Genomic DNA, 16003 nt, shown 5'->3' on the forward strand with positions numbered 1-16003 from the left:
AATTTAATTTTATAGAACAGATTGATTTATATATGGCAAATGAAAAAATGAGGCCACGGTGAGAGAAAAAAACAGAAACTGCTCTGGATTTAAAGGGAATTTGAATAAACTTTGTATCTGTAACTTTTGGATAATCCACATCAGAACATTAGTGAATACATTAAATAAATATTGCAATAAAAAATAATGTACATGAAACAAATGCTTCAGGAGTTCAAATATTTTGTTGTGATTTGGGTGAATTAACCATTCAGTATATAATAATATTAATAATGCATTTTTAATGAGAGATTTTTCTTCTGCTTTTTGATGATTTTATAGCTTTTATTCTTTGGTTTGTCCTATTTCCTTTCTCTTTTTATCTATAATTTCTGTTCACAAAATAAACTGTTTGCCTGCTAATGAAAAACACATTGCCACTGTTTAAACCCCTCCAGACTGTCTATAAGAATAAAGGAAGCTTGTGATTGTTTTCAGGTCAGAATAACTGAAAACATCAACAAGAATCCATAAAAACAACATTTCTATTATAATCATTATTATTACAATTATTATTATTATTATTACTGTTAATATTATTATTACTATTATTTGTATTATTGTTGTTGTTATTGTTATCATTATCATTATATTATATATTATTATTATTATTATTATTATTATTATTATCATCAAGTTTTTTTGTTGTTGCAGAAAATGAATAATGGATTAAACATAAACAAACACAGAGAGCTATAACTCTGTTATTAGTCATAAACATTACAGAGTGTGTGTATTTTCTATATAGACACATAAACATGTATATTTAAACTATATATTAATGTTTATATTTAATGCCCAGCAGATGGCGGACTTCATTCATCTGTATAATCTGTTTCTGCTCATTAATGCTTCATGAAAATATTATTTCTCTGTTCTTAAATCAAGGCTGCTGCTATTTATTTATTCAAATTATTAATTGTTTTCTTACTATTGTTGTATTTTATACCTGTCTTATTCTATTTTCACTTGTTCTTATAAACTCACGACTCTTTAATGACTGTTTTTAATTGTATTTTTGTACATTATACATTTTATGGCGTTTTTGATGTTTTATATGAAGCCTTTTGAATGATCTTTTAACATTTAAATGTTTTGTATGAATAAACCTGCTGTTTTTTTTATTATAAGACCACTCTTGCTCATTTCTTGTTCACACTGTAAAAATTTTTTTGTAGAAATGACAGTAAAACACTGTCAAATTATATCAGAAATAGGGCGTGAAATTAAAAATGTAATATCACCGTAGTAGACACTTTTAATTACCGTAAATCAAAGAATAGCACAAAACTTTTACTTTTTTCTGTCATAAACTTTAGAAAACACAGTTTTGCTGTAAAAAATATTAGATTTTTCATTTAAAATGTATGGAGAAATACCATAACGTCACAAGGACATAACTACCCTAAAAATAATAGCAGACCAAAGGACCTAACAAAGGACCTAAAATGACCAAAATAGTCACAAAACGACCAAAAAAAAGACAGAAAACAACCAAAAGAGACACAAAACCATCAAAAAAGACACAAAATGACCAAAAGAGACACAAAACTATCCAAAAAGACACAAAATGACCAAAAAAAAAGACAGAAAACGACCAAAAGAGACATGAAATTATCAAAAAAAGACACAAAATGACCAAAAAAATACGTAAAATTATCAAATGAGACACAAAACACAATAGGGATAAAATGGCAAGTGATTTTTCAGTCTAAATGACAGATTTAGCTGATATTTACATTTAAATTTACAGTAGAAAACCCACTCACTGTATTTTTTTACGGTAAAGTTCTGGCAACCACAGCTGCCGGTATTTTACCGTAAATTAAACAGAATATTTTTTACAGTGCATTTTATAGCCTGGCACATCTAAAGGTACATTTGTTTGGACAAATATAATGATAACAACAAAAATAGCTGATAAAAGTTCAAGTTAAGAGCTGATATCTAGATAATTTCCATGGTTTTCTTGAAAACAATTTTGGTTATTATCAAGAAAACCATGGAAAATGTCTAGATTTCAGCTCTTAAATTGAACTCTAATCAGCTATTTATATTGTTATCATTATATTTGTCCAAACAAATATAATATAATACCTTTAGTTGTACCAGACATTAAAATGAAGAATAAAGTGAAGAAAAAGTGTGGTCTAATAATTTTTTCCATGGCTCTATTAATAACATGTTGGAGAGACAACAACACAAACTACGGCCTCACAGATCAGAATAACTCAGCACCTGTCTGACGTTGTTTCAACTCCACACTGATTCTATTTGTTGCAGAACAAATCAACACTATAAAAGATGCTCGTGTTATTGTTTAAACTTGTGTATTTTCCTTCTCCTCTCGTGTCTCCCAGCTGCAGCAGGACTAAGGGACAGTGAGAGTTGCTGCAGGCAGCGATCGCCTAAAACTGTCTGCTGCTGCAAGGGAAATAATTTGTCCTCACATTATTAAAGTACTTTGAAGCCACGGGCTGTTTACTGACTTCTAACATCTCTACAGCAATTATACAGAGAGAGACTAAGCTCAGAGTGAAGCCAGGATCTGTTCCTGCAAAGAGAAGCTGCTGCTGAAGATGCTGAGGAGTTATTGTTCAGCTCATGTGCAGGAAAGTCTGTTTATTTGATTAAAGCAGTCCAGTCTGCAGCCGGACAACAATAACAGTCAACACCCCGCCCCTCCCTCCCCTCCCCCGCCTCAACACACCACCACCGCCTAGGCCTGTCACGATAAAACATTTTTTACGGACGATATATTTTACCAGAAACTATAATGATAAACGATAGTATTGTTGTTGGTTTTTTTTAATTTTTTTTATGCCACTGATATAATGACATTAGAGCATAATAATTCAAGTACATCCTTTTTAAGAGAAATTAACTTTAATTCTCAAGAATATTTAACATTGGCATTGGAATGTAGATACATAAAATATCTTGGATAATTAAAAAAATATAAATAAAACAGACTCAGGTTCTGTTAGTTTTTATTAGGCAGTTCATACTGCCTATCAAAAGTCTGCAGCATTTCTCTAAATGCTGGTTTCTCCACAGTGTTGAATGGCTGCATCTCTTTCACTATAAAGCCAGTAACGCTATCTGTGAGCGTGCACCATTTAGTGCTGTCACCTTTATATTTGCATTTTTTGGCAAAGATATCCTTAATTGCAAGTTGTGACTGACAGGAGAGGGGAGGAAGCAGCGCGACTGAATGTTGATGACTTATTTAAACAATCACACATGTAAACGACAATTTATCGAGTCTAGAAACACTATGTGTCCACTTTTGTTGATTGAAGCGATAAGTCGATATATTGATTATCGTGACAGGCCTACCACCGCCTCATCATCATCATCATCATCGTCGCCATCATCATCACCGAGCTGCTCTTGAATCACAGCAGCAGCGTCTTCCTCCCCCCTTTATTATTATTAATGCCACATAGTTACAGGGACAACCTTTATTTAAAGCTTCAACCACAAACTTTCCTCTTTCAAACTGAAAATTTCTATTTATTTAATTGTATTACTTATTATTAAATCACTTTTCCTCTCGTTATTAACAATGTATAGTTATCTCACTTCAACATACATTTGTTTGGATTAGTCTGCATTTATTTCATTTTACCTGTTATTGTATCTCTAATATCTTTTCTGATTTTATTATTCTTTGACTTTTTTTTCATTTTTATATATTTATAGTTTATGGTCTTTTTTGCATTATATAATAATAATAATTATTATTATTATTATTAATAATAATAAATAATAATAATAATTATTCACCTAATAATTAAATAATAATAATAATAATTATTATTATTATTATTTATTCCTGTTTTGTCTATTTATCTTATTTATAATCTAGTCTTTCTTTGACTTGGTATTCCTGTTATTCCTCTTCTTAAAGCTCTTGTGTGTATAAGTGTTTCTTTTCTTTTAAAAAAAATCTATTTATTTATTTTGTTGAATTTTTATCAAGATTATTGATTTTGTGCATTGGTCTCTAGTTTTTAAATTGCCCTTTCCTTTCCTCTGGATTTTATGGTTTTACTCATTTGTTCTGTATTAAAACCAGAAACTTTTCTCTTGAAACTTTTGTGTGCAGTGAGCTCCCTCTCTCTGTGGTGTGAACATGAGTCCAGGTGATCTGATCACAGGTGGACAGCTCTCAGTCCAGGTGTGAACACACCCAAGACACACTGAGATCGCTCAGACCACATCAGAGGCTCAGATTCAGCAGCATGTGCATGAATATTCTGTCGCGATTTGGGTGAATTAACCGTTAAGCGCACGCCCAAACATCATCTAAAATCAGATTTTTCTTCTGCTTTTTGGTGACATTATAGCTTTTATTTTGTTTTTTTTCCACTCTCATTGTTTAAAACCCCTCCAAACTTTCCATAAGCACAAAAACAGCTTGTGATTCTCTTATGGTCAGAATAACTAGAAGATCTAAAAACATCAACAAGAGTCCATAAAAATAACTCAGTCCACATGAAGGACATTAAGCTCCACATTAAGGAGCAAATTTGTTTAATATCACCAGAATCAGAATTTTTTTAGAATTAATTTTAAAACCTAGTAATTACATACAAGGCTTTGCATATTTTTCAGAGCTGTTCTGTTGCACCTCTGATTACATTAACTATGACTTAATTATTTCAAGAATTCAGCGAATGTAGCGATTTCTTCTTTGTTTTTACTCTTCTTTTTCTTTCTGTTGTCTTTTGTTTTTATTGCCACACTGTGAAGAACTTTGAGCTGCGTTTTATGTATGAAAGGTGGTGCACAAATAAAGTAATATTTACTTTACTAATTTAGTTATTATTATTATTATTATTAATATTATTATTATTATTACTTAAGTAAATGCTCAGAAATATTATCAGCATGCTTGTCCTGCAGACCGCTGCCTCTTGACTGAAGTATCATCAAATTAATACATTTCAAATACTACAAACACATCAATAAATATGTTCACTGTTAGTGACAACAAACTACAGTCAAACAACCAGCTAAAAAGGCCTTTGAATGCTCCACAAGGGGCCAATATTTTTATTCCAAATGTGATAATAGTGCCTGTGCTTTCCATGTATCTCTGTCCCATTAATCCTGCTGGCTTTAAACAGACTCCAGTCTCATGAAACTAGGGTTTAACTGGTGTTAATTGCTTCAGTATTTATCGCATCCTTCTCTCTCCGTCTCTGTCTGTATCTCTGTTCACACCGACCGGCTACTGAATAAGTGATCGTGTAATAAATGGTGTGTGTGAGGCGACTGGCAGGCAGGATGGATGTGTGACTGTCAGTTTTTTTACACACACACACACACACACACACACACACACACACACACACACACACACACACACACACACACAGACTTGGTGAAGATTCCTCACTTCTGAAAGAGAAACAGAAGGAGACGTTTAAGACATTAGACCACTTCTAATTTTACCCAAATGTATGTTTAATTAGAGTGGCGTTTAGATGTTTAGATGCTCTGCAATTTTCACAAACAGACTGAAAGAGATGAAATGAGACAGAAAAGAAAGAGAAACGGAAAGAAGCTTCAATTGAGGATGATTGGAGGGAAGAGAAAAGGGAAGAAGAGGCAAAAGAGGAATGACTCAACAGCAGAAAGAGAGAGAGAGAGAGAGAGAGAGAGAGAGAGAGAGAGAGAGAGAGACAGGGAGAGAGGGGGGGGGGAGAGAGAGAGAGAGAGAGGAAGGGGGCTGAGGATGGTATCGGCTGTGTCATTTGTTCAGTGGGGGAGGGAAGGAGGGGAGGAGCCCAAACCACTGCATGGAGAGAGAGAGAGAGAGAGAGAGAGAGAGAGAGAGAGAGAGAGAGAGGTGATACAGTGCGGAGGGATGTACAGTCAGGCAGAAGGAAAGAGGTCAGGAGGGGGTGGGAGGAAGGAGAGGGAGAGGGTCATGGCTTGAGGGCGGGGGCAGCAGGAGGAGAGAGAGAGAGAGAGTGAGGGAGGATGGAGATGGGGGATGGGAGGGGTGGAGAGAGAATGAATCGGAGGGACAGGCATGTGGGGGAGATATTTAGATTTGTATCTCTTTTCTTCTTTGGATCTGATCATTTATATTAAATAATAATAATAGTAATCTCACTTTAACAAATATATCTGTTGGCTACAATTATTAATTATTGTAATTATTATTATTATTATTATTATATTTATTTTATTTAAGTGTTTCTAAAATGTATCTTTTTAATTTTTAATTATTTCTTTAATTTTTTTTATTAAACATTTATTCGATATTGTATCATTTATCCATCTTTTTGATTTTATTTTTTATGAACTTGGTTTGATCTATATTTAAGTATATTTATCATTATTATTATTATTATTATTTATTATTGTTTTGTCTTTTTATCTGATTTGTAAACAACTTTTATTTCACTTCAATATCATGACTCTTCTTAAAGCTCTTAGGTGTTTCTTTTATTCACTTTTTTATTTTTTATTTTAACTAACTATTACATTTATTTAATTTTTGTGTCATTTGGCCCTTTTGATTTTTTAAAAATTACTTTTATCTAGTTTTTAGTCTTTTATTGCATTTATCATTATTTTCTTCTTTTTTGTATTTTTATCTAATTTGTAATCAAATTTTTATTTCACTTGGTTTTACTATACATAGTCTTTATTATTTATTTTTAAATTATTCCATTTCTATTTTCTAATTAATCTACTTACATCTCTTAAGGGTTTCTTTTCTTTATTTAAAAATATAACATCTATTTATTTATTTTACTGCATTTTTATATTTTTTATTGATTCTGAGCATTGCTCTCTGGAATTAAAATGGCCTTTTTTATTGCCTTTTTATGGTCTTCCATTGTTCTTTTCTGTTATCTGCTGTATGAAATGTGATGTACAAATAAAGTTTGACTGATAGAACAGAATAAATCTAATAGTGCTGTAATGTTACATTCTTTAATATTACACTTGGATCATAAATATGGTTGTCTGTATGTACTTAATTATGGTTGTGCTATTAAATTATGACTTTAAAGGGTTACAATTATTTAAGAAATGCATGTAGATTGTATAGTTATGATCAGGACTGAAGTTGGTCAAAATATTTAATGCATTGAAAGTGCTATAAAAATATCCATATATAATATTTTTATAGCACTTTTTAAGAAGTGAAAATTTTTTGCACCAAGGGTAATCCACTGACATTTTCTGAAGGGGTGCACAAGGGTTAAATTAGATAGAGAGGAATAGATAAAGGGTGGAGGAGGAATGAGAGGAGAGGAGAGGAGAGGAGAGGACAGGGAGAGGCAGAGGGAAGCCCTGGGAGCTGCAGGAGGAGCCTGGCACAGTATTTATGAGTGTGAGGAGTATTCATGCGTGAAGGCCAAGGCCAACCTAATTCCTGCCGCTTTGACACAAATCCCCCCTCAGCAGCACGACCACCGCCTCTGCCTCACCCTCCACAGTGACGGATCCTGCTCTCCTCTCTGTCACTCTCTATTCTTTCTCTCTGACAAACAGGAAGCACCTCCCCTCCTCTCTCTATCTTCTTCATATTCAATCTTTCAGGCACAAACAAGCTGCAGCCCTCCTCTTCCTCCACCTCTCTTCCCCAGGGAACGGTCTCCCTCTCACCTCTCCTGCCGACATCGCACTACGTGATATCAGAGAGAGACAGCAGCCGGGTTAACTGGAGAAAGCACAAACTCTCATCTATACTGTAACTACATACTTTTGTTGCTTTTGAGACCCTAAAAAATATTTCTCTATTGTATCTAAATGTAGCACCTAACCCTTTAAACCCCACCAAGCTTTTTTAAGCGCTTTTTTTTTTTACATTCTCCTTTCTGTGTCCTTGTGTTTCACTGCAATATATGAAATCTCTAGAAATCTATGAGTCCTGCAGCTCTATGGAATCAGCACAATCATGGCTAGAAGTGGGAACAACTCAAACATGTCTTTGTGCAGAAAAACACAGTTAGAATGACAGAAATCAGAAGAAAAACAGAGGGGGAAACAAGTAGAATCTCTCTGTTTCTCCATATATTGTTCATATTGAAGTATTGTCATGTTTGCAGCCTCTCCTGTCCTCTCCTCTTTGCTCCGTGTAAACAGCCTCTCCTGTCCTCTCCTCTCTGCTCTGTGTAAATAGCCTCTCCTGTCCTCTCCTCTTTGCTCTGTGTAAACAGCCTCTCCTGTCCTCTCCTCTCTGCTCTGTGTAAACAGATTTTCAGTGAATATTTGTCACGTGACCGTTCATCTCAGCAGAATCAATCATGTCTTCACAGTGTCTCTGAGGAGCTTAATTTAATGTTTTTAAAACCATCTGATTAGTGCAAACACTTTATTTTAAATGACACATGTAGAATAAAGAGATTCTAACACAAATATCAACATTTTTGCTCATTTATTATAACGGAAACCTTTATAACCGATGATCTGTTCAAGGACTCTTGGAAATTTCAAACTCCGATGATAATGCCAATTTTTAGAGTTTCTTTAAAAGATATTGTGTATTTTCTGTGTGTGTGTCCTTGTGCAAAGTCACAGCACCACAAACTCCTAAATCTGACAGAGTGCCTGTCTGGAAATGTCACAGTCAGATCCTGACATTCTCCAATTCACATCTTGTTATTTTACCTCCTCTGCCCTCCTGTTTCTATCCCCTCCCTCTCCTGCCTGCCTGCTGTATGAAATCACAGAGCCAGGATCACTGCTGTACGTACAGTAAACTGCTGTTAGTTCATGACCTTTTCTAAATGCAGCAGACAATGGCAGCACACATTTGCTCAGCAGAGTGACTGCACTCCTGCAGGATTAACCACTTGAAAAGGCCGGCCGTAAAAAAAAAAGAAAAAATAAGCGAATAAAATATTATCTTTCACTCAAATCTGTTTCTCCACATGAGAGTCATGACACCAAAGTTCAAGAGTTATGATGCAGATAAAACAGACTCATTCAGCCTCACAGAAGAGCTCAGACAATGCTCTCATTCATGCACACGACTCTGTACTCAGTTACACATTACATGATGCTCACACTCAGACTCTAACTAATGTGTTTACATCAGTTCACACGTCAGCTTCACAGCTTCAAAGGGACGAGGTGCTTTCCACAACCAGACATGGAAACAACAGCTCTGGACCACTGACTCGCCACTAGTGAGGCCAAAACATCTGGATCACCCCCTGGTGGCTGGCTGCAGGTTATAAGCCCCGCCCCCTCCATGTTAGTGGATGGGACATGAAACTAAAAGTAGAGGTCAAATAAATGTTTCTGTCAGGTTTCAGGTCGTTCTTATCACTCTGATATTTGTTCAAGTGTGTATTTCATTCTGCAGTCATGGAAAAAATTATTAGACTGCCTTTTTCTTCAGTTTTTTGTTCACTTTAATGCCTGGTACAACGAAAGGTACATTTGTTTGGACAAATATAATGATAACAAAAAAAATAACAACCAAAATCATTATCAAGAAAACCATGGAAAATGTCTAGATATCAGCTCTTAAATTAAACTCTTATCAGCTATTTTTGTAGTTATATCATTCATTATATTTGTCCAAACAAATGTACCTTTAGTTGAAGTTGTAGTTAAAATTAACAAGAAATTGAAGAAAACAAGGGTGGTCTTATCATTTTTTTGCATGACTGTAAATGTTTCTGTCAGTTCAGGTTGTTCTTATCACTCTGATATTTGTTCAAGTGTTCATTTTTCTGATTACTTCGGTTTTAAATCGTTATTTGATTCTATAAAACAGAGCTGTGATGTCATGATTGACAGCTGTAACTGACTCCTGATTGGTTGGCGGGTGCAGCATCATTCTTTCTGTAGTCTTTGGTCTGAAAAGTGAAGCCATTGTGCCTTAAGTCGCCAGAAGTCCGATTGTATAGGAGTTGATGAGAAAATGAGCCTACTTCTCACTTGATTTTGTGACCTCAGTAAAGATTGTCATGATTTTTTTGGTCTCAATCGTTAATTTCAAGTGCTCGTAAACACAACATGATGTTAATTTTGTATATTATGGTCCAATTTAGAGTAAAACAGACAATAAAGTAGAGTATGCATCACAGTGCATTTGCATGTTTTTGACCTTTTTGCAATATTTTGAACACAAAAACACACACAAAAAAAACAGCATTTGAATGCTAAATGAAACATTTTAAATGTTGGTTACAAATGTAACATCTAAGAGATAAAATGAGTAGAACATCTAGTTCTATATGTTCATACTAAATATATTTTACCTTATCTCCGGTTTTAAATGAATAAATGAATTTATTTAGAACTAACTTTATATATTTATTTATACATTCACTAACTAAATGAATAAATGTATAAATTAATGCAAAAAAAATGAAGTCCTATTTTTTACATTTATTGTAAGATTTATTTAAGTTTTTCTGAATGTATTTATTATACATTTTAATTTATTTATTTAATTATTTCCCCATTTATATTTACATTTTAACATGTATTTATTTATTTATTTATTTATTTATACATTTATTTTTTTCTCAGTGTATGTATTTGTACGGTTTTAAATAACTAACTAAATTAATTAATTAATTAATTAATTAATAAATGCATAAATAAACATATAAATTAATGCAAAAAATCTCTCTCTCTCTCTCCATGTCCATCTCGTGGTGCAGTGACTGTGATGCATGGAGGTGTTTAGTGGTTCCCTGCAGCCTGAGGGGCACCTGGTCTGTTTAAGAGGTCAAATGTCTTCTTGCTTCAAGGGCACGCACGCACGCACGCACGCACGCACTATCAGGGGTATTTTATGCCAGCACACTACACTTAAACGCCTAAAACGCGTCGCCTGTGCCAGCATAAAGTCTGATTAATAGGCGTGCTTACAGACACGCGTATTGCGAGTACACCAGATAACATGGGTGACGGGTGAAAAGTGCCACGAGCGAACGTAGTGGACGCCTGTGTGTGTGTGTGTAACGCGTGTACGCCTATAACAGTTCAGCTGTTACACAGAGTCTCAGCTTCATATGGTATTGTTTATAAGAAAGCACAACTTATAGATGAACTCCAAGCCCCCACAGAGCTGTCAGGATATTTCTATTATTTTCAGGCCAGTTTTTATTTTCTTGTTAAGGAAATCTCTCTCTCTCTCTCTCTCTCTCTCTCTCTCTCTCTCTCTAGGTTTGAATGATATCGAATTGATATTTAATGATAGCAAGGGTGAAAGGGATAATTAAAATAATTTCAGCTACTTAAAAATAGTAATAGTAAAGTGCGACACTCACAGACAGTTCCCAGCTTAGCACGCGGACATACAGTTCATTACGCACCAGCTGTAATTAGGTAGGTTTACCTGCCTGCAGAAGCCGTAATCGCTGTCACCCCTGAATATTAAGTAGCCATGCGGACCTATCTAATGAATATTCAGTAGCCATGTGGACAGCAGTCCGTTCACAATATGATTCCATCGGACCTTATATCTACACTGTTTAACCCAATTCGGCACTTATGCTCAGATCCATTATGTTTTACAGACATTCGTAGTTAACTAATGAGGTAAAACATTTTGTTTAAGCTGTTACGTTAAGTTTATCTGGTACCTACGAGATAGTCTTTCTCTTCATCTATAAGTTGTGCTTTCTTATAAACAATACCATATGAAGCTGAGACTCTGTGTAACAGCTGAACTGTTATAGGCGTACACGCGTTACACACACACACAGGCGTCCGCTACGTTCGCTGGTGGCACTTTTCACCCGTCACCCATGTTATCTGGTGTACTCGCAATACGCGTGTCTGTACGCCTATGTAGAATTGTACTTAACAGTCACGCGGGTCTTCATGTCACGTATTTGAGGCATAGTTCACCCGTCACGCAGCCGTCACGTAGGCGTATGTGCAACAACGCGTGTACAGCGTCTGCGTGACGCCTGCGTGACGCCTGTCTGTCCATTGAAAGTGAATGGAATTTACACGCGCACGTTAGACGTTTGATGTCATCGCATAGGCGCTGTACTCGCGTTTTAGTATAGTGTGCTGGCATAAAATGCCCCTCATACACGCACGCACGCACGCACGCACGCACGCACGCACGCACGCACGCACGCACTCACTCACTCACTCACTCACTCACTCACTCACTCACTCACTCACACACACACACACACACACACACACACACACACACACACACACACACACACACACACACACACACACACACACACACACACACACACACACACACACACACACACACACACACACACACACACACACACACTGAGCAAAAAGACTGCATATCCCCAAAGAGCAGCAGTACAAGTGGACTGAAACTTTGACAGTCAATCATTGTTCGAGCGACGTTCCACTGGGAGGAGGAGATGCTGCATCAGCTAACCTGGCAGCACACATCTCCATCACCGTGTGTGTATGAGTCATTAGCATGAGTGTGTGTCCGAGAACAGGTGTGTGTCTCTGCATGTTTCTGTGCTTACGGCGAGCAAGCGAGCGGTTGTATTAACCCTCAGGCTGTTAGCTCAGGCCGGGGCCTTTCACACGCCGTAAATCACCATCGTTTCCCTCTTTTCAATTCACTTTGTCACTCATGTAAAAAGGTGAAAACACACAAACATGAGGTGGGAAAAGCATCAGCCTGTTGACATTTAGTTAATTATGTGAAGAAAAGGAAGAAGAGATGCAGAAGGAGTGGAACAGAAACGTGTCAGATCTAGAGACCTAGAGCATTCAGAAGATGGATGGCTGACATACTTGATTCACAATAAGAGCAACACAACAAAAGTGCTGCCATACACACGCACAAAATACACAAATCTACTAAATGTCAAAAGTTTCTGAAACCAAATCACAGCATGGGTTTTTCTCTGTTTTTTTTTTCTCAAGATCTTCCAAAGAAACCTGTGATACTGTGCACATTAAACCTGTGTACATGACATATAGGTCTACCTGGCCTTTACTCCGGTAATAGGGCATGAAAAAGTCCCGCCCTTTTTGATCAGCCACGCCCCCTTTCCTAACTAATGAACCGTTTGTCGTAAAGACTTGCATGAGGTGTCAGTGTACTCAGCAGAGAGTCCTTGATTACCTCGCCCCTTCAACGATGGCTGGACCCGGTGTGGCCAGCTCCCCCGACGGCTCCACTCTGCTCAGGCCCATTCATTGCTGCTTACAGCTTTAATTTTGAATTTGAATTTGAATTGATCGAGAACACCGACAGTAAAATAAAATAAAATAAGATAACAAAAGTAACATTAAACATGTGGTGAATTATTCAAAGCATTTAAAACAAGATGAATGAATGAACTGCTTTGGCACAATTGGCAGATATAATGTGATAAACCACAGATGGTCACTGTTGCTGTTCATCCACAGTGGACTGAAAACTCCCAGCATGCACTGCTGGTGCTGTGAGGCCTCGTGGAGCCAAGGTTCCACCAAATGGCACGTGTAAAGTCAACTGGCAGTCACTTCTAATTAGACAGAAGATTTACGTGCTGGTGAACTTGAGAGCAACAGCCCTTTAATTAAAAAATGAGACATATATCACCTGAGAGCAGCTCTGAGCGCGAGCACGCTTCAATCAATATGATTTAATAATCGTCACAGATATTTTGCATTTGAGCCACACACTGAGGAGAAGGCAACAAATCAGCCTCTCTATTGTAGTGATGGGGGCACTTGTGCATTGATTTAAATAGGGCAGATTAAAAACCAGGGCATTAATTAAGCAGATTGTTTCTTTAATGCGGTGGCCGTGTAAACAGTAGCCTGGGGGGGACAAACACACTCCTGCTGAGGTGGAAATAAACTCTTCGACCTCTCCATTTATTTCTCCTTGTGTCACTTCTCCTCTCCTCCGCCACAGCTCTCCATTTGCTCCAATCCTCTCCTCTTCCTCTCTCTTAGCTGAGCTTCTTTCTCCACTCCTACACTCTTCCTCTGACCACAGGAATCACATGAGAGTAGATATGTTTTAAATCTCAAATAATAGCCTGACTCAAGGGCACTCGACAGGCTGCAGCAGGTTGCCTATAGCCAACATTTCATGCATTATTATTTATTACTGTGAATGTACGAGTTGCTCTGAACACAATGTGACCTTGTGTGTGTTTACTCACATTGTGCCTGTGAATAGAGAGTTGTCTGTCACACAGGCAGCATTATGTGACCTGCTCTGCGCTGTGTGTGCATGCGTGTGTTCATGTGGGAGTCTGTATGTGGTGTGTGTGCGTCACGCGGTCGCATGGTCGCATGGTAAAGGACGCAGCAATGACCCCTGGGAGAACAACTCGCCCTGACCTCGCCAGGCAGCAGAGAACTGAACTTCTGACCTTCAGTTTCACAGTGTGAATGTGTTATAAAACTCTCTGAGAACATTATTACAGCCCCAACTCTCAGAATATTATTATATTTACTGTGTTTTTAAAGCCGCTTTGAACCAAAGCAGTTTGAAGAGAAATGAGTCCTTGAGTTTTTGACTTTTCTCACCATTGTGCTCATTACAGTAACAGCTACACAGGAGGAGTTATACAACCATGCATTTGTGTTTTCATATATTCACACACTGAGGTTTTGTTGAATGGGTTATTATGTGAAGGTAAATTATGCTGATGTCATGAAAACAAGAAAGGAAAAACGATTTTAGAGCTTGCAGGTGGAAGAAGGGCACCAAAACTACATTTATCAAAGAAAAAATATATATAAAAACAGGAATTATCATCAAGTTTTTAACTTTCTGACAGTCCTTGAACTGATCATAGGTTATGAAAGTTTCGGTTTGGAAAAAATAACAAAAACTTATCTTAAACTGTTGATATTTGTGTCAGAATCTTTTTATTCTCCATTCTCCAGATCCTGTTAAATAAATTAAATTCTGCTCCTCAGAAACACTGTGAAGACATGATTGATTCTGCTGAGACCAACGGTCGCGTGACAAATATTCACTGAAAATCTGTTTACACGGAGCGGAGAGGACAGGACAGGAGAGGCTGTTTACACAGAGCAGAGAGGAGAGGACAGGACAGGAGAGGCTGTTTATACAGAGCAGGAAGGAGAGGACAGAGGAGAGGCTGGAAACATGACAGTACTTCAATATGTACTGTAATTTATCACATAAATTCAACTTGTTTTTTCTCTTTTTTTTCTTTTGTCATTCTAACTGTGTTATTCTGCACAAATACTGTTTGAGTTGTTCTGATTGTGCTGATTCCATAGAGCTGCAGGAGATTTTATATAGACACTTCCATATGTAGAATATGTAGGATTGTTGTTGTTGAAGGTGAACCCAATAAATAAAATGATACCTGTATATAAAATCTGCTACTTATACATGTACGGACACAGAGGTATCTCTCATTATTCTCTTTTCATTGTTCATATCAGAGAAAAAAACCCATCACACACACACACACACACGGCCTTGCCTGATACAGGAAAATAAAATGGAGCTGTGGTGCTTTTTACATTTCTACAATTATCTGTCAGCTATTAAGAGCGCTGAATCGATTTCTGCGTCATTAGCAGGCTCTGCGTTGTTGAGTGGACTGCAGAGGAGGAGGAGGAGGAGGAGGAGAGGAAGGAAGGAGAGAAAGACAAGTAAAACTAAAGAAGAGAAGAGAAGAGAAGAGAAGAGAAGAGAAGAGAAGAGAAGAGAAGAGAAGAGAAGAGAAGAGAAGAGAAGAGAAGAGAAGAGAAGAGAAGAGCTGCAGGGGGAAGAAGAGGAATATGGATATGGGACTAGAGAGAATGAGACAGCAGAGAAAGAAGAAACCTGAGGAGGGATGAAAGGAAAAAAGAGGAGAAGCACATGACATGAAGAGGAAAAGGAGGAAAATGGATGGATAGAGGGAGCAGGAAGCGGAGGAGTGTGAAGTCTGGAGGGTGAGAGGGGAGTACAAAGGAGCAGGGAGGGATGGAGAGGAGAGAGAGCGAGGGTGGAGGCTCTAATGGGTCGTCCCCTGTC

This window comes from Centropristis striata, chromosome 5 (genome assembly GCF_030273125.1).
Source record: "Centropristis striata isolate RG_2023a ecotype Rhode Island chromosome 5, C.striata_1.0, whole genome shotgun sequence".
NCBI classification, from domain to species: domain Eukaryota; kingdom Metazoa; phylum Chordata; class Actinopteri; order Perciformes; family Serranidae; genus Centropristis; species Centropristis striata.